This window comes from Nomascus leucogenys, chromosome 16 (genome assembly GCF_006542625.1).
Source record: "Nomascus leucogenys isolate Asia chromosome 16, Asia_NLE_v1, whole genome shotgun sequence".
Classification (NCBI taxonomy): Eukaryota; Metazoa; Chordata; class Mammalia; order Primates; family Hylobatidae; genus Nomascus; species Nomascus leucogenys.
Genome location: NC_044396.1, coordinates 46005055 through 46033030, shown reverse-complemented (window position 1 = coordinate 46033030; position 27976 = coordinate 46005055).

Here is a 27976-nt window from a genome sequence, read left to right as displayed (position 1 = left end):
AAAACCTCCTCCTCCCAGGTTCAAGCCATTCTTGTGCCTCAGTCTTCTGAGTAGCTGGGATTACAAGCACCCACCACCATGCCCAGCTAATTTTTCTATTTTTTGTAGAGGCAGGGTTTCGCCATGTTGGCCAGGCTGGTCTCGAACTCCTGGCCTCAAGTGATCCACCCGCTTTGGCCTTTCAAAGTGCTGGAATTACTGGTTTGAGCCATCGCACCCAGCACAGTGGGTTCCCCCCGCCCCCCCCACACCAACAACCAATTTTCTAACTGTCTGGACACCAACTGGTGTTCTACAATTTAATTCAATTCTGACACCACCTGGAGTTAGCATCAGAACCCAGAAAGCGAGAGCTGAGTCCCACAAGGCTGCCCCCACTTCAGATGCCAAGTGCAAGCAAGTCCCAGATCAAGATCAGATCAGCTGGACCGTTCGACCAGCTATAAACTCAGGCGGCTCTCACAGTTCCCTCCCCAGTTTTAATAATTAGCTGTGATGGCTCACAGAACTCAGGGAAACACTTTACTTACGTATATTGGCATATTGGAAAGGATGTTATGAAGGACACTGATGAACAGCTGGATGAAGAGTTTCACACAGTGAGTTCTGGGGTGTCTGTCTTGTGGTTAGGGTGCATCACCCTCTTGGCATGGTGGCAGCATTACCTGCCCAGAAACTCTCTGGACGTCATCATTATGGGGCTTTTATGGAGATTTCATCACATATGCATGGTTTATTATTAACTCAATCTCCATCCTCTCTCCCCTACCTAGAGTTTAGGGAGAGTGGGGCTGGAAGTTCTAGGTTTCTAACCAAGGTTTGGTCTTTCTAGTAACCAGCTTTCATTCTAAAGCTATCCAGAAGCCCACCAAGAGTCACCTCATTAAAACAAAGGATGCTCCTGTCACCCAGGAAATTCCAAGGGATTTATGAGCTCTGTGTACGATTCCCCTGTCACCCCCATTGCTTAGGAAATTATAGGGTCTCTCTGTCAGGAAATGGGGACAAAGATTAAATAAATATTTATTATTATGCCACAGGTTGCCAGCAGACCATTCTAGATCCCAAAGGGAAGTAATATTGGGTTAAGAATTAACAATTAGGCCAGGCGCGGTGGCTCATGCCTGTAATCCCAGCACTTTGGGAGGCTGAGGTGGGCGGATCACGAGGTTAGGAGTTTGAGACCAGTCTGGCCAACATAGTGAAACCCCGTCTCTACTAAAAATACAAAAAATTAGCTGGGTATGGTGGTGTGCTCCTGTAATCCCAGCTACTCGGAAGGCTGAGGCAGGAGGATCATGTGAACTGGGAGGCGGAGGTTGCAGTGGTGCCATTGCACCCCAGCCAGGGCAACAGTGTGAGACTCCATCTCCAAAAAAAAAAAAAAAAAAAAGAACAATTAACTCTAGATGAATCTTTAGAGCTAATTCTTGTCAGTCTAATTCTCTCATTTTACAGATGAGGAACTGAGACTAAGGATCATGTCGTGATTTTCTAAGGAAATGCCACAGAAAATTGGCCACATGCCTGTAAGGAGGGAAGCACGCGCTTCAATACCCAAAGCCAGGTGCAGGCGATACGCGCTGATGCTGAGGCTTCAGGGTTTAAAGGGAGACTTCATATTTTAATTTGTCAAGCTGAGCTCTGGGCTGGCAAATTGGCATTTCAATTTAACCCAAGGCCTTCTTGTTTCTCAAGCCTTAATATTGCTAGACTTTTTTTTTGAATGCTGTATAAATTTTTTTCTTTGGCTCTATCTCAAACCCAGTAGTTGAGAAAAAACATTTTCCCATTCATTTAATTAGAAAGGTCTAGAACATGTACCCAAAGAAATTGGATTTCCCCTTAGGTTAAAATCTCACTGCATGCTGCTTGCCTTTTTAAACACGTGAGTAACTTAGCTCTTTATTAAACAGAAATAATTATATCAACTCCTTTCTTCTACTTCCCCATCTCACTCCCTTCCGCCTGACCTTAAAATAATTTTACATGTAATAACCCAAGAAGATCTGTGTTTAAAGGAAAGCAACAAAACAAACTTCACAAACTAAGCAGTGTGATAGTGGTGAGAATGTATAATAATTGCAGCAACATTATGGGTATTATCATTCTGACTTACTAAGTAACCAGGCGCTTACTTGGTGTGCTAGGAACATCTACCATGTCCCTCACACATGAGCTCATCAATGACAGTTTGAGTCATAAAGTGTGGTTTTATTTTCTAGTCTGTTTGAGAATGTGAATATATAATTCCATTGCAAACATTCTCAACCTTGTACCTGTTTATTTTAGGAAATAGCATGACAGGCTACAACTCAGGGTTAATTGCAACAAACAAATGACAGATTGTACAAAAGTAGGATACATGCCAGAAATACAGATGACTGGGTCTTATGTGTCTCTATGTTAGATTTTCTATAGCCTTTGATTTTGCCTTCGCCCTTTAACGATTTCTTTCACACATCACCAGATGCTGCTCTTACAGCTTCTAGTGAGAAGACAAAGTATATCTCAGCAGTGGAGGCTGTGAAGTTCGACACATCTGGGTTTCAATCTCGGCTTCATCAAGCCTCGGTTTTCACCCCGAGAAAGTTATTTAATTTTTCTAAATCTCAATTTCCTAATCCGTAAAACAATGTTATGCATCTTATAAATTGCTGTTAGGATTAAGTAAAATAAAGTATGGAAAGGACTTACCTTTGAACCTTGCAAGGAATAAGCCTCAATAAAATTATTATATTTTGAAACTCTCTGAGGCAGCGACTTCTCTTGTTGTAACAACAGCGGACGTCAAAGAACAAGTGGGTTTGTAATTATATCAATTCTCCTCTTTGGTCAATCAAAGTACTCAGTCATCAAAGCATTTATATTTCCATTAGGTGAAATCCACTGAGAAATGACTTTACAAGTCAGATTATCACCAACTGTAGAAATTTCTAAAATAATAAGCAACATTTGTGGCTTCAAAGAACTTATTTGACGAATAGCTAAGTTTCATCCTTTTATTGAAAACAGGCTTACCAAGCATTTTGGTGTTACGGGACATTTTATGGTTTCAAAATGGGCATTATATTTGGAGATTTTGCTAGGTCATTGAGCAGTAAAAATTATCCATAATTTTCTGAAGACAATAGTCAAAATTTGGCTCACTCTGGGTGCTCTTCTCCGGACAACTTGGCAAACCTGAACTTTCTCTAGAGATTCTGGTTGGAGGGAAACGTGAAAATGGCATTACTTCTATTGTAAAGGGCAATTCCTCTCCAGGCTTTTTTTGTGTGTAATGGAGACACAGTCAATATGAATAAGGGAAAATTGGTAAGGCAAACTTGGTGGTTCATTGCCAGTGGTATTCTGGAATGACAGTCTGAGGTTTGAATTTGTTTGTGAAAGTAGAGGAAGAGCATGTTGTTGAAGAAGGAAAGTGAATGATACTTGGTTCAGAAAGCAAAACCTTAGCCTTAGGTGGCTTGCAGGTGGCCTGGGCTAGAAATGTGTGTAAACAAACTCAAAGAGGTTCCTGGATGCCTGTCCCAGGGGCTGGCCCTGCTTCACTCCCACCCGCCCTTCTTCTCTCAGGTCAGGTACCATCCCTTGGAGGCTTTTCCAGAATACCTGCCCCACTCCTCATAGCTATGTGTTTGGTTGCTCTCATTACTTGTTATTAACACTCCATTGCTGTTGCACTTAATTGCATTTACTATAGTAACTTGTTGACCTGTTGGCCTCTCTGCCAAGACTGTAAGGCAATGAAGAGTAAGAACAAGTACTCGGCATATTTTATGTTCAATAGAGGTAGAAGGGAGTGAGCTGAGGGCAAGGACAGGAGACAGGGAAGGAATAGAGGAAAATAAGGAAAAATGGAGGTCTCAGGTAAGTGATGACTGATTTCCATGAAAGGCCAAATCTCCTGGTTTCCATTATGTAAGGTCTCTACATGAGTGAGACAGAGGCAGAGATGTGGAAAAAGAAGTGTCACACTTTCAGGTCACCTCTAATTGATCAGATGATTTCTTTCCCACTAGTATCAAAATAAGAAATTTTTTTCAAATCAAGATATTTTTTTCGAAGAAAGCATGTATAATTTCACATTTTAAAAATGTGTTGCTATATCTACTCATTGCTAACACATAGCAATACAGGTCTGCCTGTATTTAATAAATCTTCTATTCTCCCCTGCCCCATTCAACCCATTCAATGTGTAGCTGTCCTGGTTTGTTTTTTATTTGCTATGCTAATTTAAGGAGATTAAGATACTTCAGTATAAATACCCACTGGCTGTAAATATCTTGAAGCTTCTGTACTTGACTCAGGGAATGTCTGAAATTTATTTGTAAATGGGAGTTATGGAAGATCATATCAAGGGAGGCAAGCTACCAGAAAGGCTGCCTTCCCTCTGAAATGAGAGCTGGAGGTCCAGTCACCAGGATAGAAGCCACCGCAAGGTCCTGGGAGTGGGGTGGCACTTCTAGAAAATTTGACAAGTTTCATCACATGGGGCCATTAGGATTTTCCCATTTTATTGCCCTTGACATATGTCACTTACAGGTGTCCCCTCCCCCGACTGCAGGACAATTGACCTGGCTCCACCTGCCTCCCATCTTACTGGCTCATATCTCACTACAGATCTCCATGCAAATGGGATACTTTCTGCCTCTGCACTAGTCAAAATTCTTGTCTGTTATTTAGAGAGACTGCATTTTCCACCTTGGACTTCTAATGCCTGCTGACATTCTGCCCTTCCTTCAAGGTGCAGATCAAATGCCCTTTCATGGAGCCTTCTGACTTGCCAGTCTGGAATTTGGCCCCGTTTTCTGCAGAATGATTGTTGCTCCCGTCGGTTGTGTTGGCTCACAGGCCAGGCTTCTCATGAGGGAAAGCAGGTGTACCCCAAGGTGGATTGATCCAGTCTCTGCACAGGTTTAGGTTGTTTGAAAAGTCCCACAACTTGCTTGTGCTTACTCATCACACTTACCTGACTTAAATGAAAATAATGAATTTTCTCTTGTGCTCCAATAAAACATGTTTGTATCTTCAGGGAAAGCAGTAATTTTTTTTCCATTTCTTGATATTCATTGTAAAAGTACAATTGCCATAATAATATTACACAAAATTTAGAAAATAAGGAATAGAGAAATTACCCATAATACCATCACCCAGACGCAATCTTTGCTGTCTTTTCTCTTGCAGTCATTCTCTAAATGTTCGTTTCCATGGTTATGTACATAGTGCACACACCATGCTGGGGCCTACGTTTCTTTTTTTTTTCAACAGTATAATATGCAGTAGTTATCATTTTTGAAATAATGAAACATATTTTTAAAATAAGACTTTTTATATGATATATTTTTACTAGTTCCTTAAAGTTGAGTGGAGTAGTGTAACAATAAGATGTTTCTCCCGTTGTATCCTGGCCCATGGAAATAAATCTGGCATGTCAGGCCATCTTAGAGTTTAGGAGGAGCAGGTGCAGGGTTCCGGCTGCTGGCCGATGCTTGCCTGGCTGCCCTACTTCTGGTTCTGAAAGGGCCACTGCTGCTGTCTAGGTCCCTAGTTGACCTCTCCCAGAGAGTCTTCTCAATTTTTCTTTTTCAACACTAGCATCAGGAAGATCGTATTGGGATAGCATTTTTCCTCCTAGGTCTTACTCTGAAACTTTTCAAAAACACCTATCAATGTCAAAAGATGTTACAGTGAGTGCCACCACCTGATTCCTCCACTAACATCTCACTTCACAGGGTTTATCATACCTTTCTTCGTGGGTTCGAGCCCTGTGATATTTCTCGTGAAGGTGAATTTCCCCAGGGCCTCAGACTTGGTTTTCTGCCTGGATCCTTCCAGGATCCATTCTAGCAAGACTTGGGCCCTCAGGATAGCTCGAGAGGACAATGTTGGAATTTAAAACACTTCTACTCCCTTTGATACATGTTGCCAGATTAGTGCTTCCAAGAAAGTATGCATCATTTGTAATGCCATCAACAACATATGAGTGTTATATTAATTCCACCGAGTGTTATCTTTGAAGTTTGGAGGAGGAATTTAAATTGACAGCATTCTTAGATTGAACCACTGCGCTGAGATTGAGCCCTTATTGCACTCTGACTTGTTATATAGTTCTTTGTGCACATATTTCATTTTTCTTTAAACCCTTGTGCTCCTTGAGGCAGAAGCATGTTAGCTGATAATCATTTTCTTCCACAGCCCCCAGCACAGAGCTTTGCACTTAGAAGGTGTTTCATAAATGTTTGCTGGAAAATAAAATAATAATCTGTATATATAACTTTCGATAGGTCAGTAAATTAGCAAGGAAATAACTACTTTCAAGATGTTTAGAAGAATTAAAGCAAGGGGAAGGGCCTTATGTTGCATAGTTAGCTAAATTATATTGCCTGTGGTTTTGATTTCTTCTGAATTGAAAGATCTACTGACTGTTCAGGCTCGCTTTATGTGCACAACAAGACTAAATAGGCACATTAATAATGTACTTCACAAGTAAGTCTGGGATTCTATATATATTCATGTTTATCTTGGGGGTATCAAGAAGATGACTCTGTACCTATCACAATGACTAGAACATCTTTACAGACACACTGTCACCTTGACAAAAGTGCTTTTAACAAAAATCTGGAATGAACATTTAAAAATACAGTTGTCTGGACTGGGCACGGTGGCTCATGCCTGTAATCCCAGCACTTTGGGAAGCCGAGATGGATGGATCACTTGAGGTCAGGAGTTCAAGACCAGCCTGGCCAACATGGTGAAACCCCATCTCTACTGAAAATACAAAAACTAGCCGGGCATGGTGGCATGCACTTTTAATCCCAGCTACTTGGGAGGCAGAGGCAGGGGAATAGCTAGAACCTGGGAGGCAGAGGTTACAGTGAGCCGAGATTGAACCACTGCAGTCCAGCTTGGGAGACAGAGTGAGACTCTGTCTCAAAAAATATAAAATAAAATAAAATAAAATAAAATAAAATAAAATAAAATAATAAAATAAAATAAAATAAAATAAAAATACGGTTGTCAGTACAAAATCTTCAGGCAACTTGATTCTGGTTAGCAAGAGCACCACACAAGGGCGGTCTAGAAAAGTTATGTACGTTCTGTGTGGTAGCCTTTGCAGTGAGATACTTGACCGTTTTTCTGGTAATCAGTTCAATGTTTGGAAGACCCGTCTAAAGTGACTTCACATCTGCAGCTCAAGCGCGTTGCTTTCTCACACTGCCCTCTATTTGTCCTTTGTCATGGTCACTGCCTGCATATTCTTTCACCAAATTGCTCCATCTCTGTAATTTTACATTATATACACCAGTCACTTAATATGATTATCTATACTCTTCTAGATCCCTGGCTTTTTTTGTCCACAGTATCAGATGCTAGGCTAGACTTGGGGGACATAGCAGCAGGGTTCGGCCCTCACTGCACCTACCAGCCAAGAGGTTTGCCTGCCACAATGGGCTAACGGTGCCACCTTATGGCCAACATGGGCCAGGCCTTGTGCTTTCGCATTACTGCTCAATTTTGCCTTCCACCCTGGCTTCCTTTTACCTGCTTTTCTTCCGTTATCACCTCAATACATTGTATCTTCCTGATTTCCTTTCCTCTTCTGTCCAGCCTCTTCCCAAACACCAAGCTGCTTGCATTGTCAATATCCTTACTTCCTTGTCTGTCCACCACATCTTCCCTGAAACGTCCCAATCTTGGATTTACCTAATCATTGATTTTCTCCACTATTACCACTCTGGGCTTCTGAATGCCGCTGGAGGAGCATGCTATGGCCATGACTGCAGGAACTCAGTGGGGCTCCTGGCTGAGCTCCACATTCCTTGCATGAGCTTCCCTGTGTCCCCATCAGCCACGTACTCTGCAATTGCTACTGTCTCACTACTTTCAGAAGATGACCTTGTCCTTACTCACAGAGAAGCATGAACCCCCATTTCTCAATCTCCTGTCCTTCACATGGACAAAATCAGCTATATTTGCATCTGTCCTTATCTTTTGCTTGATTCAGATTTGACTCATTTAGTGTTCCTAACCTTGATGAAGTCCCTTCCAGCATCTTTTATTTTCTGTGTCCTCCCATGTATCAAATAATGTGGTCATTTCTCTCATCATAAAGAGAGTTCCTTCCCTCAACCTGGACATCTCTCTGGCTACCCCTCTTTCTCTTACCTCTCACTTTCTTTTTAAAATTAAATTCATTTTTAATACTTTAAATTTTTTTCATAAAATTTCACACATACTACAAGGTTTAAGAATAATGTAATAAGCAGTCATATTCTCAGAACTAGCCTAGGAGAACAGAGAAACAGTGCACCTGAAGCTGTGTATTCTCCAGCCATACCTTTTCCTGTCCCTATCTGAGAATCAACGCCATTTGTACTTAAAATTTCCCTTTAGTGTAAGAAGATCATGTACATGGCCTAGGGTTCCATTTCAATCTCTCAGTCTCTATTCTATAAGCCAATGAGTTTTGGGCCATCTGGACACCCTAAAGATGATCATACTTATCCATTATGTCTTTGACTTTCTGCTTATTGGACTAGGGGACTTTCTGCTTATTGGACTATTCCAAACCTTATTTGGAAGCAGTAAGGTTTATGGAGGCCTTAGTCAGATACATGTAGGAGATAAAGCCTACAGTGACTTAGGGCTGGCTACATTATAATATTAGTGGTTCATGTTTACCAGAACACTTCTTCCCAAGTAAAAAGAAATATTATGTCTCACACTTCCAGCTTCAAAGAAAGAAACACAACTCCTAATAGGCTCCACTGCGTCCATGCCACACCTAGGACTATTTCTCTGGACCATGCATCAAGTGCTATGAAAGGCTACCAGCTTTACATGGGACTCACTGTAGGAGAGCTCTCTATAATACACCTAGACGATGCACTAGGCCCTGCTGCTTGGGCTGTAGGACCTGGAGAACCGAGATGCTAGAGGTATATATGATAGGAAAAGATGGTTCTGGGGTTTATGGCAGACCCCAAAAGGAAAATAACAACATAGACCTCCTTGGACTTCGTAACAAGGCCATGCCATTTGCATCTGCAATTCAACAACTTTCGAAACACAACTACAGGCATGCTGCTGGGCTCTGGTGAAGACAGAGCTTCTCATCATGGATTATCAAGTGACCATACAGCCAGAAATGTCCATCATAAGCTTGATCTGACACAAGTCAGAAAGTCAGGTGAGCCACTTGTACTCCATCATAAGAACAGAGTGCACAAGACCCCAGTGTGGTGCCGTCCCACAAAGAGATGAAAAGCTATTTGGTAGCAAATAGACTACAGTGAACCCTACTCACTCTTCTTCTTAAAGGTACTCAAATATGTCATTTTTAATAAGTTTCTTCATACATGCACTTATTTGCTGCTGAAAATTAAAATAGCACATCAAAATTTTCTTTTATTGCAATTCAAATTTTTGAAAACCATAAAACTTAGTTATCAAATTATTATGCTTTAGCCAAACTACCCAATGTTTCCTTTATAATCTTTCCCCTACAAGTTACCTTGCCTCAAATTCTTTATATTGGGTATAAAGAGCTTGGCATTCCTTGCATGAGCTTCCCTGTGTCCCCATCAGCCACGTCCTCTACAATTACTACTGTCTCAATACTCTTTATGTTCTGTATATTTCATCTCACTGACTTTAGGTTTCTAAAGCACATGGAAATACTTAACATCTATTGGTGCTTCTTTGGGTCAAATAAAAAAGTAGAATTGAAGTATATTAGAGTCATTCAAATACATTCAAACCACAGAGAATCCTTAAAAATTACTGGTATCAAAGTAAGACACTCCCTTACTTACAAAGAAGGAAAGAAGAAGAAAGAAAAACAAAAGCAGAACTCATCATGAGTTATCAAAATTATTGGTATACGGTTTATTCTAGCATGGAGTAGCTTTCTCAACCTGCTGCATAAAATTACCAGTAAGAAAGAAAAGTACAAGAATAAGGTTTATAGCTGAATCAACTCTGTGTAATAATTCCCCATTCTAGCATTCCCAGAAGGATCCTGTCTACAATAAACGCAATAACTACAGCCACATTTGAATGGTTTGTTTCTTGATTCATTCTGAACTCCTTTGAGCCCAGTGTCTCTTAGTTCTCTTTCCAGCCAAACAAATCTGTTGAGTAAAAGGTATCTGAGTTTTGCCATCCTTTCATTCCTCACAAATAAAATGTCCTTACGCCTCCCCTCCTGTAAGGCAAACCACCTCTGATCTCCTGAAGATCTTTTCTCTTTGGTCCTGTTGCTAGGATAGACCTTCCGGTAATTGGGAAAAGAGTTTGGTACTAGGGTTGAGAATCAATTTACTAAGATTCTTTATTAACATTTCTGAGCAGATGGGATGAGAGGCCTCTGGATTCCCTGGAAATTTTCTTCAGCGGGCATCGGAGAAACCTCTGGGATCAAGGTTAAGTTAGGCTTTTATGATGGCTCCACTGACGGTCTGGTCAAAGCTCTAAGTTCCTCCAGGATATTTGGGTCCTGGAAGAAAGTGTTGCTGGACTCTCAAATGGCAACAAGGTAGCCTGAAAACAACTCTATATCCCAGAACAAGCCTGAAAACCCAAACTCCAACAAATGGTGGTGAAAGAGCCAGCTCTACACCCATTCTTGAATGGGCAACAATTCGTTTTTGACAGGATTAGGTACCTATTTTCTGTATGTGTTTTCATTTCCTGTCCACAGAACCTCAGCCAGTCCCATTATCTGAGTGTCAAGTACTACCGCAGATGCTGGCAATACTAAAACTAACAGATGATAGGATAGAGTTCTTTCTCCTGGAAAGTTGTGGCAGACACTGGCTTGCTGCTTACTACTTCCATTTCCTTTTCCTAGGCAGAAAGGAAGACCCCCTTTCCAGCTTTCCGTGATGTCTGGCTAGCACCTGTTGAGAGATTTGGTCAATGAAATCTGGACAGAAGGACGTCAAGGCTTGGCCACAGGCGCAGCTGTGAGGCCCTCATAGCCTCTCTTTCCTCTCTGTGGAAGTCAGGCAGTCCATATATCTAAAATGGCAGCATCATTAAGCAGAGGAAAGCTGAGTTTTTAAATCACCACTTGGACTCAAGCTGTTGTGGAGAACCACAGACCTTCACTGTGTTAAACCATTAAAATTTGGAAGTTACCTATTGCAGCCACCATGAATTATGTGAAGAGTATGATGTTCAGTCTGGTAAGGGAAAGCAGATATGCAGGGAACAGTGTACTGTTGTGTAACAGGTGCTGTGACAGAAATATGCACAGGGATATGGAAGCCAAAAGGTAGGAGGTGTGGTTACTCTGCGAGTAGGAAGAGAAGCATAGGAATATCTTTGTTGAGAAGGCACTGTTTATTTGAGACTTAAAAGATGAGAAGGCGGGTGTTTTCCAGGTGGACAGCGGCAATGGGGATGACAAGCTGGCCGAAGAAAGGGTGCATGTGAAGTCTGAAGGCCTCACTGCTGGTGTATAAATGAAACTGAGCAGTCTGGAGACTGGAGCTTAGTGGTAAGTGAGACTGGGGTGGGAGATGATGGAGACAAGGACCTGACCGTCAGATCATCTATGCATAAAAATCTGGTAACAGTCAATGGCGAAATGGTGAAGAGTTTGAAGAGACGTATTATAACATTTGAATTTTAGAAAAATCACTCATTGTGGAAGTGTAAGATAGAGTGAACTTACTTTGGATCTAGGGAGACCAGTGTGAAAGAATGTGGAATCGTCTAGTCAGCAGGCGTTCAGAGCTTGAATGAAGTCAGTGGCAGTGGGGTGGAGAGGAGAGGAGGGAGCAGAGTCTGCAGAACATGAGGACTGGATAGATAGGAAAGAGTTTAGAATTATTCTTGGGCCCAGGCTTGGGTGAGTAGGTATGTGGAGATTCAAAGTAGAAATGTATAATAGAAAAAAAAAAGACCAGTTCATATTAAAGCATATTTAGAAATAAACATACAGAACTCAAATAAAGAAAACAAATTACAAAGAGGCAAAAGAAGACTTGAACAAATAAACAGATCATACTGCTGAGTGGAAACAAACTTTATCATAAGGATAGTACTCTCCCTAAATCAATTTATAAGATTATTGCACATCTAATAGAAATACAGCAGGACAAGAAATTTTAAAACTATCCTAAATTTAATTTGTAACACAAATTAAGAAAATGTCAAAAAATAAAAAGGAGGATTTACACTCCTATATATTAAAAGCCATCATAATATTATTTTAATTGAAATTCCATCATGCTGGTAAAATAGTTGGCACCAAGATTAATGCAACAGGATAAAATATACCAAAATACACTCTAGTATTTAGAAAAATTGAGTGTGTAATTAAGATGGTGTTTCACACAAAATAGTTCTTAAATAAATGGCTATTTGAAAACTAAATACCTATAATTAATTCCTAATTTAATTTTAAATTTCAGGTGGAGTAAAATCTAAAAAAAAAAAAAAAACATAGCCTTGAAGATACAGTTAAGAAAGTTCTTTTGTTGAATAAGGAAAAATGCAAAATTATAAAATATTATTTACTGGATTACTTTAAAAATAGTTTTTAAAATTAAAATAAAAGCCCATCAATTATATGTAAAGGAAACAACAAACAAAAGGGGCATTTACAACACACATGTCAAGGAAATTTTAGTCTTAATATGTATAAAATCTCCCATCAATCAATAGGAAAAAATGAACACTACCAATAAGAACAATTATAAAAGAAAAAAAAGAGAAAATTCACCAAAGAAGAAACTAAATAGCCTATAAGCATGAAAAAGTTAATATCATTGGTGGAGAACACAAACTAAACAAACAAATAAATGATGATGGATTCAGGAGGTGGTGAACATGTGGGGAAGTAGTCACTCTCATGGACTTGGGTAGAATGTAAGCTTTCTATGGGACAATTCAGCAACTGTCCTTTCTATGGGACAATTCCCTCCCTAGATGTGCCTGTCTTTCAGGCTCTGCCTTAGAGTGAGCTTCTCAGCCTGTGGGATCGCCGCCCTGCAGGCTGTAACCCTTTATAAGAAATAAAGTCTCCTTTCTAAATTTACAGATCTCATGATTTTCCAGTTGACACTGAAAATCTGTCTGAAAGCCTGAAATATTTGGTATCTGGCCCTTTATAGAAAATGTATGTCAATCCCTGCCCTATGCAGACAAAAATACAGGAAGTCTACAAAATAGTATCTAAAATAAAAGGAATTATCTCTGGTATAGAAAATTTTAAATGATTTTTGTTTTTCTTTGTTATAGTTCTTGTATTCTCCAAGGGAATATTTTCAAATTAATTAATTTTTAAATTACCAAATAAAAATTATATTTATTGTGTACAACTTGAGGTTAAAAATTCTGTATATGTACATGTGGAATAGCTAAATTGAACTAATTAACATGCATTACCTCACATATTTATTCTTTCTTAAACTATATCAGCATTAGCAATTTATTGTATGTTTATAAAAAGGACAGACATACTTTAAAATATAAGTAATCATTTTCACTGGAGAGAGAAAATTACGGTTAGTTTGCATGTCTTTTTTGACTTTTTTTCTGTGTAGTTTTTGTATCTTTAATAAGATGACAATATGAGACTTACATAATCAGAAAATACTTTTACATGCATTTTAATCAGAGTCCTGAAATTTCTAATTTTTATTTTTCTGATTTCTTGGGGCATCTTTGTATTACATTTAACATCTTTTTACTTTTTCCTAATATGGGGCAAAACATGCTGAGAGACTTTGACAATCAGAGTTTTTAATGTTACCTACTTTGAAGTTTAAGTCAAGTCACAAATTATAGCAGCCATCTGGTCTTAGTTATCTGTAGTTTAAATCGTGATATTTCAAAAGAAATAAATCCAGATATGTAAAACATACAAAAAGAAAGACCAGTGGTCACTTTCCTTGTTTGCTGTGTTTTGCTTTTTTGGATCTGGATAAATTTACTCTAGTACTTTCAAAACTCTCTGGAAAATGCCTATTACTATACAACACACTCCTATTTTATAGATTATCAAATTTTAGAATTAGTTGAAAAGCATCCTGTGTGATCTCACAGAGCTTTCCAATCATTATTTCAAAATTTAGCAAAAAATAGCTCAAAACCAAAAATGCCAGCCCATCTAGAACATAGATGTAGAAGATAGCCTTCCATGAATGACTAGATAATTGATTTCAGCAGTACATTAAAAGTTAGATAGTTTTGGAGATAGAACCAAACAAAACCCAAGGAACCACAGGAAGATGGAATGTCCACACCAAGGACATCTGTCCTCTCTGCAGTCACCGTCTCTGGGTGCAGAGCTCGCTGTGTGGCTCTGTCTCTCAAAAGGGCTGCGAGCCACAGCCTGGGCCATCCCCCTCCCCTGGTTATACCCAGGTTAGCCAAATGCACTGCCATGCCCAGGCCTGGACACCTCTTTCTGAGGCCTTCCCCAAACTTCAGAATTTGCATGGGTGGGTTTCATGGATCAATGACTAACTTGCATTCCTGTTGTCTCTGGAACAGACTTCTCCTGTATGAAAGGTCAAATGTCCCTTCCAGCTCATGTTCTCCCAGACAGAAACCAGCATGGATACTTGCTCAGGAGGCAAGCTCACCTGCACCATCACCAGAAGGCCATCATCACAGGTGCATTTTTATCTACCTTTGCCTTGTTCCCCTGTAGTTCTTTGGTGGGGATATACCATAAAGCCTTAATTTCTAAACTATATTGATTTAGACACTACTCTTCAGAAAAAAAAAAGTAAGAAACATATGAACATCTAATGTTTATATCAACTGAAATGTATTTATTGGAGATCAAGGAGATCAGGTGAATGTGATTTTGGCATCAAATTTCCTCCAGTTTAAAACAGAGAGAGGTACCAGTAGATGCTGAGCATGGATTTCAGCCACCATCAAGCAGTTTCTTCAGCACATCTGGCCTGGCATTTCTAATGCTATTGATATTTCTATCTCATCACTGCTATTTTCTACTATGACCTAGTAATAGGCCAAGGACCAAAGATTCTTGGGGTCTGATTGGTCTTTAAATTGCTAGTCATTCTCTCTGGGACAGCAGGAAGAGGATGCCCATTTGGCAATATCTTTAAGGAATCCTGGGAGTGAGGTGGCCGGGAGTCTTCATTCTCCAGGACTGGCATCCTGCCTTGCTGGGCTTCCTCCTGCTTCTTAGTCCCAGAACGCTGCACTCCGAAGGCCTTCCTGCTGGTTCTTGAACAAACTCTGGGGGCCTCTCAGCCCACAGATGAGGCCAGAGGGAGCAGGCTGAGAAGAAAGAAACCCAGGCTCAGGCCATTTCCCGCAACCCCACATGTGGAAGTGGAGAATACGTCACGGGAACCTACCTGTCCCAAGCCTCTAGGCCAGTGAGAAAGTCCTGGCCTTTCTCAGTGCCCAGCACTTTCTGCCTTCTTAAATCTTGGAGGAGCAGAGCTGTTCTCAACTCTCTCTGGCAATGTGGACCTCATCGGTTTGTCTAGAAGACAGGAGTGCTCTACACTGACAATTCTGAAGGAGATTATTTCAAAGACGAAAGAAATGCAAAATACAAAGGGCTTAATTCCTTGCATACATACATTCCCCCACTTATAAATCATCTTATGAATGCATTGAAAGCATGAGTCACAGAGGGAGAGATGCATGATCAAAGAGTTCATCCCTGCATTTCAAAATGAGGTCACCTCGAATTCTGTGTGAAGGTGAACGGGGGTACTGGCAAGCTCAGTTAATAATTATTCAGATTCTAGTCATTAATCCAGTATGTCTTTGTCTTGCTGGATAGAGATAAACGAAAGAGCAAGAATTTCCAGATCAAAAGAGTATTCTCAGTAGGACTATTAATACTTTTCATTATACAAGCCATTCATTTAATGAAATTATTTTCAATTTCTTAAGCTGAAATACATACAATACAATCTGAAGTATGACTTGTTTTTTACCTTCTGATGTAAGATGAGTTTGAAAAGCAAAATGTAGCAATTTATTTTATGAAATCAGAGATCAAACAGGCTTTCTAAGGTTGTAGGATGATAGAGGACTTTATCAGCAATTCTATTTTTCTAACTCTTTCCTAGGTGTTTTGATATCCTTTTTGTCACCAGTCTGCTCTTATTTCTCAAACTTGTTTGAAATATTTGATTTTCACATGCCACTGCAGTAGCCTTCACTGGGAGAAAGGGAGAGAAAGGGAGAGAAGAAAAAAAGAGGATGAGAAGGAGGAGGAGGCAGGGAGGAAAGGATAGGAAGGATGCCTGACATCTTTTTAAAGAGAATGACTATTCTTTTCAATGCTACCCCTACTCTGTTAAGTGCAAGGTAATGTCCAAAAATAATAGGAATAGAAAAGACATTCTGCATTCGATCTATAAACAGATCTAACACAGTCTCAGCTACTTCTAACTTACAGGTGATCTAAAAACAATATTTTAAATTGGCACCTTAGAAATACTGTGAAAAAGAAAAACTTCTTTATCTTTGGGAGTGGATGAAATCTTGGCCTGCCCTTCCTCCCTCCCTCCCTCCCTCCCTCCCTCCCTCCCTTCCTTCCTTCCTTCCTTCCTTCCTTCCTTCCTTTTCTCTACCCTTTGTTTTCAGATTATCGTGCAATGTATTAGGAGAAAGTCCTCACCTCTCTAAATATTCATTCTTCTATCAGTGAAATTGGACTGAATCCTGATTCCCCAGAACTGGGGTGGACCTGGGGTGTACTCAGACTTTACTATAGGACCATGATGATTGCTTTTCCTTGTTATATCAAATATTTTTTCCATCACCTATAATCTTGTTCATATTCAATATTTTGGCCAGTCGTGGTGGCTCACGTCTGTAGTCCCAGCACTTTGGGAGGCCGAGGCAGGTAGATCACCTGAGGTCAGGAGCTTGAGAACAGCCTGGCCGACATGGTGAGACCCTGCCTCTACTAAAAATACAAAAATTTGCCAGGCATGGCGGCACATGCCTGTAATCCCACCTACTCGGGAGGCTGAGGTATAGGGATCGCTTGAACCTGGGAGGCAGAGGTTGCAGTGAGCCAAGATTGTGCCACTGATCTCCAGCCTGGGCCTCGGAGAGAGACTCTGTTTCAAAAAATGAATCTATATAAATAAAATATTCATCGAACTGAATCCCTGCACAAATAAGTAAATTAGAAATTATTAGTTCCTAAAATTTGATTGTCAATATTCAAAGTACCTTCTTAAAATAAATTCTCTATAGATCCAAATAAAAATTAAGCAGTTATTTCCGGTCACTCTTTCTTTTTTTTCCCACTATTGTTTATATGAGCTTATAATGTTACAAATAATCCTTATTATTCATAAATATGTCCTTTACTATCAGATCAAGTGGAAATAAGAAAAACTCTATTATATTAAACTCCTACAATTTTCTCTGAAATCTGTGAAGAACATAAAAGAGATATGATCAATATCCAATGTCTCATAGTCTAAATATCTTAGAAGTCTAGAAATGCTCTATTATGAGATGGCAACTAGAAGAAAATTACCTCTGATGTCTCTTATCAAAGTAAAATCCTTTTCAGGACAGGTTTTTTGAGAATTGATGTGTTTTAACTATTTTGAAATGCTTATTTTGCTGTTTAAAGCATATTAGTTCTTTCAAAATAGAAATGAAATATAGGAAGTGTTTACCAAACCTTTCAATTAAATACAAAGGAGCTCTCCTTTCGAAAACATTTCTTGTCAAGTTGTATATTTTTACAACTAATGAATTCTTAGATTAAGATTTTCAAAAAATAGCTATGCCTCTTTTGATGAGTTTAATAGCATCATGGAGAAATATCTTTCTTATTATTTGGAAAATAAAATTCTAAGATGGTAAAATAGCATGTTTTAATTTTTTTCTTTAACGAAGGCCACAAAACTTGTAGATTATCGTTAACATTTGATTTCTAAAAGATATAGTATGTACAGTCATATTACCTATGTTTAGACTTTTAATTTGAAGAAGAGTTATTGAGGGGCTTCTTTTTTTTTATAACAAATCCACTGTGAGTCCATACAACGTTTCCTTGCTGTTTTCATTAGTCACAGATGCAGTGCACATTAAAATTTCCCAGTAAGTACTGACTTAGTAGATTTCCTCCCAGATACAGGTGTGTAGTCAATCTTGTGGATGAAAGCCTGTGCTAACTCAAAGAGCCAGGTAAGTGTACCTTCCAACCAAAGTGAGGGGCTTTTAATGAACTCATTCCTAGAACTGATGTCTCTGCTGCCCTCCACTGCCTGGGGGATCCCTGCCCTGTTGGAATCAATTGAATTGTCACACATCAGAGGGGAACCTATGGAGCCTAAAGGGCATCTTGGTCAGAGCTCCACCTATCAGCCTAAAATGAGACTTCTAGAGAAAACAGCTTTTAACCATCCAAAAGTATATATTTAGAACGATGTCAGGGCGCAGAGATGTTAAACGTTTTGATGGGTCGTGTGTACATTTTTGAAGCCCCTCCCCAGTTGAACCACAGGCAGGATTAAAAATACCCTGAGCTCCTATTGTGTTTCTGGGCTCTGTGCTGGGAGACTGTGCTGCTCAAGGAAATTAAATTTTTAAAGTTTGACAGCTATAAGGCTAGCTGGAAAAATTTCAGACTGTGCTTTAATAAAGCAACAATGGGATCCATGGGACCATAGAGAAAGTCATCCTGACTACAGGAAAACTGGGGATGTACTGAGGTCCCCGGGCCTGGCCTGGGGCTGGTTCTGGAGGAGGGTGTGATGGACAAGTACCTCCAGGAACTGGCAGAGCCCCACAGACCGCACAGCATGGGGCCTGTTCAGACACCGGAGTGTTTACCCTGCGAGTCAGAGTAAGACAGAGATAAGAGAGAGAAAGATGGATTGGATCCACGTTGCAGAAGGCCTTAATTTGTCATTCTGAGTTTAACTTAGTGAAAAATGATAGGACACCTAGTTTACTCTGCAGAAAAGACCGAATAAAATAAGACAGAAAGGAGTAAATAAAACTAATGCCTGAACCCCTTCGATGGGTCAGACACTATGCAAGGCATCTCACAGAAAGCATTTATTTTATCCTCTCAAAAATCCAGTGACATAGGAACATATTTTATTGACAAGAATTCTGAGGCTCAGATTCAATATCATATCTGGGGCAGAGACCGCTAGCTACCTGTTCTCATATTTATCCCCAACCTTTTCTCCTTGCTCACCTCTAGGGCAGAGCCTTCAGAAACTAAAAATTCTCTGCCTCAGCCTCCCTTGCAGGCTAGAAGTGTCCCAGTGACATAATTCTAGCTGGTTAACTATCAGGGGAAGTCTGTTAGGAAGCTTTTTGAAAAGTTTAGAATTGCTTATTAAAAGACAATGAAGCCTGGGTCCCTGGCACTGCCCCCGCTCTGTATTCCTACCTGCAATATGGAGGTAGTGATACCAGCTGGGAAAACCTCAGCATGCCACAGTAGCCCCTGACTGCACTGCCAGAAAGGTCATCCCTGAGGTCATGGAGCAGAAGGAGTCACACATCAAACTAAGATGTTGAACCTCAGAGACTTGAGTCCGTCTAAAGCCTACAGTGAGAAGCAACGAGAAAGAGAAGGGAGGAGGGAGAAGGACTCACTGAGTTCTATGTTATGATACTTGCACACCCAGCCCCCTCTCCACCACAGCAGGCTTCTTGCTGAACCAGTGTGTCAAGTACCAGAGCTGATGGTGAGCCATGGGTGTCTACAGGCAGACAGTGCCTGAAGCCAACACATGCTGCTCTGCTGCAGTGACACCGTGGCCCCCCTCATCACAACATCACTCCCCAACCACCTGAAGAGCAGGCAGGCCTCCCATATGCATGCCTTTGGCAGACAACATGTGGGGCCATATGGGTGTCACCCTGGGGAGGCTGATGTAGAAGGGCATAGCTTTCAAACCACAGGTGACATCATCTGAACCTTGTGCATATTTAAGGTTTATGTGGCCTTTCTATTGCCATCTGTAGATATTAGTCTTCTTTGTTCTGTCTCAACACATAAATATCCCCTTTATCTTATATCTGATGTGTCTTATGGGTTACTAACTTATAATCTATACATCTTATGATCTTCCTATGACTCACAAGCCGTTTGTTTAAAATATATACTTAATACAACTTATGAGTTACATCATCCATTTTCCTTTCTTCTCCTCTACCAAAAAATTAAATATACTCAAATAACACAGCACACATGCTTTAAAGATACCCCCAAAGAAGACACATTTCCATTAACCATGTAGCTAGAAGCCTAAAGAGCAAATAAAAACCTGTAAGGATGGAATGGCAAGACAGAGACTGTGTCTTCATGGAAGCACCGCAGTTGAGCCAGAGCCAGGAACTGCCCTCCCCAACACTTCTTGCAATGTGCAGAGCTTAAGCACCTATTGAGTAAACCATTATTCACTGAAATTTCTTTCATGTGTACCCAAATGCCTCCTTACTAGATTCCCTGTCACCGTTCATTCAATAAGAATTTATTGAGGACCAGTTGCATACCAGATGCTTACTTTAGGAACTAGAGATATAAGAGTAAAAGTAATCTCTGTTGCTGTGAGACTTATTTTCTAGTGAAAAGAGAAAGAATATTTCTTAAAATATTAACTTTTGAATTTCTGTACGTAGCCATGATTGGGTAACTGGTACTAAATTTGCCCTGCTCCTGTAGTCAACTAGAAAACTCAAGATTCTTGCTGAAGGCAGGCGAGGTGATAAGATATGGAGGGTGGGGAATGAAGAATTTGATTTTATATTGAGGTCAGGGAGTTTTCTAAACTGACTCAGCAGGGTTCTTGCTAAAACTGGGCCAAGTAGGCCATGAACAGAGTCCAAGGTCAGGGTTTTGAGGACTTAAAGGAGTTTCACTAAAGCTAGGTCAAGGAGAGCATCTTTGTCAACTCCCAGGGAAAGAATAACTATAAGATGACGTAAGTTGAAAAATCACCAGAGCCCACACAGGGCTGGAAGATGCAGTTCCAGGCAACAAGAGAAGACTCCGTTGAATAGCCAGAGCATTCAATAGAGACCCCGGAAGGGTCTCAGCAGTAAGCATCAACTAGTGCTAGACAAATCTGTTCTAAACTCAGCCAAATAAAGTTAAAGTCAATTTTTTAAAATATCAAGCCATTTGGCATGTAAATAACTGCCTAAGGGAACAAATTGCAACACTCATTAAAGGAAAACAATATAATCTTGACACTTAACGATTTAATATTTACAATATTTGGCAACCAATCAAATATTAGTATATATGCAAAGATGCAGAAAAATGTGACCATTATCATCTGAAAAAATGTGAATAGACATTGTTTAGAAAATGTCCAGAAATGACAGAAATTATTAAATTTGCAGAGAGTTTAAAACAGTCATTATAAATATGTTCAAGCATTTAAATGAAACATGAGCACGATGAGAAAAGAAATAAAAAATATAAAAAGAATCAGGTGGATCCTTTAAAGCCAAAAATTGTAGTGTCTGAATGTAAAAATTTATTAAATGGGTTGAACAAGATATTTGATAGAATGTTCAGTAAATTTATAGGCAATGAAACTTTCTTTTTCAGTAAAAACATTCTTTATTTGTAAGCAGACATTTCAAACTTTTTGATTACATACATCATGCAGAATGACTGACCTCACACATGGTTTTCTAACTGTTCATCGTGACATCTTTTTTGAGATGAATACACATTTAAGAAGAATGACTGCAGTAGTAAAAATAATTCATGAAAATGGCTCTCAATGAAGCAAAACACTACATAGCATACATGAAATACTGTTTATCCCTCCTGGATGTTTAATTCTCTCCTAATGTAAATCTCTATTTTAGAAGACGATTATATAAAAAATGGCAGTTGTTTTTGTATGTGCATCTACAGGCACTCAACTGATAAAAACAAGAAATTTTCAAATAATTTTACGAGGTTTGGTTATTTTTCCTGTTTTGTTAATCCAAAACGGGACAATACCCTTTGATTTAAAATGTTCATTTCTTTTAAGAAATCATTTTCTTCAGAAGATGATTTTGACTCATGAAAAGTTTGTTTTACCCCTGGTAATCTTTTTGAAATGGGGCTGGCTGTTAAACATTATCCAAGTTGTTTTCAGTAAGTGAAAAGGAGTAGGGCTTATTTTGAGAAGAATTCTTCTAAATTATGGCACTGAGAAAACTTCTCTGCAGTGGTGGGCTCACCACTTTCATCCTGTGGTAGTTCTGGTAGCACTCCCAGTGTGAAATCCCTAGCACAGGTAAATTCACCTCTTTGAAATCAGTATTGACCCTGGAGAAAGGTGAATTCCAAATCTAGTAGCATATTCAAGTCATCTGGCAGAGAAGCAGGCATGAAAGACTTTTCTAGGTACTTGGGGTGCTGCTGTAACAAATACCTAAAAATGAAAAAGTGGCTCTGGAATTGGGCAGTAGGTAGAGGCTGGAAGAATTCTGAGGAGCATGCCAGAAAGAAGCTAAATTTAGGCAATGAAACATTTTGATCTGAAGAACAGAGGAAAAAAATCTGAACAAAGTTATACGTATCTCAATGATACGTGGACAATATCAGTCCATCAAATGTGCATATAATAGACTTCCAGAAATGGAAGGGAGCAAAAAAAATTTTTAAAGAAATGTTGGAGGATGATTTTCCATATTTGGCTAAAAAGAGCAATCCACAAAAATAATAAACAATATTAAATAGAATAATTTAATAGAAAATAGAAAATTAAAGCACACCAAGGCACATCATAATCAATTTGCTTAAAATTAACGATAAAAAATCTTTAAAAAGCCAGAAAAAAGGACAATTTTGTATAGATATACAAAAATTAAAATTATCACTGCCTTTTCAACAAAAGCAGTCCAATTCAGAATGTGATGAAACAACTTTAAAACACTGAAAGATGGAGGGGTGGCGATGGGGGGACATCCCTGTTATCCCAGGATTCCATAAGCAGAGAAAACACTCTTCAAAAATATAGGCGAAGTAAATATATTTTTGACAAATAGAAACTGAAATAATTCATTGCTAGCATACTTGCTCTACAGGAAATGTCAAAGGAAGCTCTTTTCGTTGAAGAAAAATGACACTAGATGGAAACTTAGATCTATACAAAGGAATAGATGTGCAAGTGGTAAATGTGTGAGTAATTTTTTTCTCTTCTTAAAGTTTCTTCAAAAGACGGTTGACTATTTGAAGTCAAAATAACAATATATTTTTAAGGTCTGTAATCTACGTATAAGTAGAATGTATGACAATTAAAACACAAAGGTTGGAAGGTTCTTCTGTTTTACATGCAGTGGTATAATATTAATTTATAGCATACCATGGTAAGTCAAAGATACATAGAGCAACCACAAAAAGAAAGTAAAACTAAAAGATATAAGAAATGTTCAATTAATCCAAAAAGAAGGTGGTATATACAATAAAGCTAGGAATTAACTCTTAATCAGTAAATTATTAGTCGCAGTGAGTAAGATATTTATTTATTTAGTATCAACGGAAATCCTGCTATAAATATTCTAAAAGAGCAGTAACACAGTGTAAGATACTTAATTGGTTCACCATGTTACCTTCTTTAGGCAGATATTTCCTGGATTAAATAGTTAAGTACTTTTTAATATAGGGGCATGGAAATATGTTCACTCCAAGTATTGCTTTACATGCAGGGACAAGGAATTACGCTGCTTTTATTTTTCCCTGATTCAAATCCAACTCTCTGACAATTATACATCCCAAACTTCCTACTACATCATGTTGTCATTTGATGGTGTCGTCATTGATTGGGTTTTTATTTTGGAATAAATTGCCTGAGAGAGAGTTTATTGACAGTAAGAAATTTATATCTGCTATTTTCACTTTCAAATTACATGGATTTAGAAACCAACCTTTATTTCCAACTTAACTGTTTCTTTGGTGTTCTAGAGAAGTGTGAGATTCACAGGTTAATCTTGTGATTAAGGTGACCCACATGCTAAAATCACATTTCTCACTTATTTCATTTCTGTTTTAGGTACATCTAAAAAGTGTGGGACTACACTAATGTCATCATGCAAAGGCAATGATGCACACAGAATCTTAGACTCAGTCTTGAGGATTTCTGACATTATACAACTTATCTTTATATTCCCTGTTTATAATTATCAGAGAAGAAGAATTATATTTTATTCATCTCTGTATTCATTGCATTTAGCACATATTTTTCCACTTTGGAGGAACTCAATAACTTCCATCTTAAATTTAATGTACAAAGAGGGATTAATTGGAATTGTAAATTAAGTGAACATTTTATCATCACTCAATGGTAACATTTTCCAGTCCAGCAAAAATTTTTAGTGCCAGAACTTTCCGTTAAGTGCTAATGCAAAGTGGCTGTTCTGACACTTAGAACCGATAGAAGGCCTGTATTCATTAGGGCTATTCACATGATTACACACTCACTGTAACAGTCAGGAGGTGAGAATACACCTCATCATCATAAAAATGACCATACTATTTATAGCATCCATACAAATTCATAACGTGCCATTTGCCTAGCAGTCTAGCTGTCTGGCTGGTCAATAACTTAAAAGTGTAATAATCTGGGAGAGGATGGGGCAGCAGGAAGAAACATGGAGCAAAGGTACCTGATTCCTGTGCTTTTTTTGTGTTTTAACCTGTTTTCCCTTGTGTTAAACAGTATTTTTCACTCATATCAAATCCAATTCAAAGGATACTTTCCAGCTCTCCAGATTATGATGTTCACCTCTTTTCCCCTCAAGTGACTGCTAATTCAGAGAAAATTACTTGTCTTAAATTACATCAGGTCGTGTTTCCTCATTGCAGTATTTTGAGTCAGAAATTTGTTGGGTTCCAATTTGCCATGCAAAAAGCATCTGAATACACTTCACTGGTGCAAATTAGCTATTAGAACAGCTTTCTCTCTTCATTACCTGTTAACTGGATTAAAAAGAACAAAATGCCATATATTGGCATAATTCCTTAAACCAGCTTTGGCATTTTTGCTTCTGTATTAGAAGCCCCTAACTCAGCAGCAGACTTATACTCAAATGGCCATAAAAAGTAATGGAAACTTCTGGAAAAAATTATAATCATTAGTAAATAAACACAATCTCAGAAAACTGATGTTCTATGGATTCCACTAATAATGATCTTCTAAGGGAAGCCTTCTCTGTCAGAAAGATATGTGAAATTTAAGACTGATATGATGTCTTTACCAATGCCTGCACATGTAAAACAAAAATAGAAAACTATTTTCAGGATAAGGTTTAAGCTTAAGCATTTTGTTTTTAGCAAAGACATTCTTACCAGAAAAAAAAAATCTATTCAGATAAGAAGAAAAATGGACTTCAAGATGAAATTTTTCAGTTATTTACTTGAGAACAGAACAGTCTGGATGAATTATGCGTTCTCTGCACTTTAATACATAAGTGTTCTGTTGTTTATTCCAGAGCAAGTGTTCATATTACAAGAGGTATATCTCTAGAGTTGATGTAAAAAGTTCAGTAATGTCTCTTCCATTCTTAGAATATGATTAGAGTGCTGATTATTAACAGGAAATACTGAATTTAATTTGAACGTAGTATTCTTTTTAAGAGTGTTTCCCTACCTTACGGAGAAAGCACGTTAGGAAAACAGGATCCTGTTTTCTATTTACTGTACCTTGTCCTCTTTCATTTGAAATAAGCAGAAGGAGGAGAATGGAAAGACACAGAGACCCACAGAGTGCACATTTTTGAAAATAGCTCTGACATGGTGTGGCTTATTTCAGAGTCTTCATTTCACCTGGAAAGCCTTCTTAGTATACTATAAAAATAACAATTCTGGAAAAATCTCTAAACCTCAGCCAAAAATTTTTCCAAACTTTCGATTCACTCTGTTAATTCCCTTTTTCTTCGGCCTTTACCTATCCTTATAATTTCTAAAAAAGTGAACTAATAGAAAGACAGAGTATGATTTCAGCATGGAAGCAGGCAGAAAAGCAACAGCTGGAGTAGCTGAGTGTCCAGGGATTGCTGTCTTTCAGAGAGACTTCTATTACAGCATTTCTAGTCGTAGAGGAAAAGAAAAAGGTAACTATGAGGGAAGGGAGTTTCAGCCTCATAATTCTGGGATTGGGAAACTGTTTTTCTTTCACAGCTGAAATCCCCTACTCAGCAAGAAAATCCTGTGGGAGGAAAGTTTAATTCTTTAAGCCATTTGCTCCTACGGCTCTCAATTATAGCAGCAAAAGCAATATAATGGAGTTTTAAAATCCAGTTAGGTGCATTTAAAATCAAAAAGTAAGAAATGAATGATATTTTTGCCTTTAATATAATCCTAAAATCACTAAAAGAAAAAAAAACCTTTTTTTTTAACTTTTCTGTATGCATTTTTCCAAAAATGCAGTTTAAAAGTTAATAAACTCAGCTACTCGGGAAGCTGTGGCAGGAGGGTAACTTGAGTCCAGAAGTTCAAGCCCAACTTGGCAACACAGTGATATCCAGTCTCTATTTAAAGAAACAAAATAAAAAACAATTTTTAAGTTCATAAATCCATAAAATTATATCTATCATTTTTTAAAAAAGAGTTCCAGGTATTTTGATGTGCAAATATATAATTATTTATATAAATAAAAATAGTTTTGCAATTTGTTCTTTTTCAAACTGAAATTGAAAGAAAACTCTTACAAAAGGTAGCTCAGAAATAATTAGGGAAAGATATTTTCATCTATGAGAGGAAATAGGAAGTGTTTTCTGTGACTTTGACGCTTTATCTATGTCCCTAAACCAAGACGGGTGAAAGTTCCAGCTAATTTTCAAGGATTTCTTCCAGTGACCTGGCTTTACGATTCATGGCACTGAGTTTATTAAGTATTAATTGAATACAGACTAAACGTCTCATCATTGTGCTGGGTGCTGAATGGTTGCTGGCTTCAACTGTGGCTACACCATTTCCTAAATAGGTAACCATAGGAAAGTCCATTAACTTTCTCAAGCCCTAATGTCCTCTTCTGTAAAAAATAGGCTTGTTAAAATGAGTGTCTCCCTGAGAAGGTTGCCACTATAATGATGTACTGATGTCATGAAATAATACACGTTCTCAGGGATATAAGAAGAGCTCACTAGATACTATTCACGAGTATGGATTCACAAGTGTATACATACAAGTGCACTTATAGGTGTTGCTGGTTAATGAATTAATGGATAGAACAAAGGAATGGAAAAAGGAGGAAAAAAATGAGCCAACTTTCTGCGAGCCCATAGAAGATTCCTCCCCACGTTGACCACAGTTTATCTCAAGGCCTGGGCACAGGGAATAGAAGCTATCTGGTGTCAGATGCAGACAAAAGTAAGCACCTTTACATGTTCATCACAATCACAGAAATTATGAACAGTCCTTCCTTTCCAACTTTTGCAAATCTCCTCCTCTTCTGTTAGTTTTTGCTTATGTCACAGAAAATATATAAAAGAACTCATAAGTCATTAACTAGCAACACCTACAAGTACACTTGTGTGTATACACTTGTGAATCCATACATGTCCTCAAGACATGATTAACCGAGGTACTGACAACCTTGTTCAGTTATGAGGGTGCAGCTCAGGGTCACAGCAATGCAGATCACGTCCACACATTCTAAGGAGGCCCAGACCCTGCTCTGTGCTGCTGCTGAAGAACCCACTGCTCTATTCAACCAAGTTCCTGTGAGCTATTTCACTGGTCTTCAAATATTTTATTATTCATTGTGGTAAGTTCCCTTACATATAAGAATCAAAGAAAAATGTCACTGCCTAACAAAAAATGGAATAATCGTTTGAGAAGTTTTGTCCAAATGTATGCAGATTTGTATACGCATTTAACCTGACAACTACTAAGTACCCAGGATCTACCTGGAATTCTGGATTTGAACACAAAAGAAAACTTCCAAAATGCCATACTGCACCACCCTGTAAGGGCCCGAGCCTGTTAGCAGTTTAACGATACCTGAGATCTTTAAAGAAT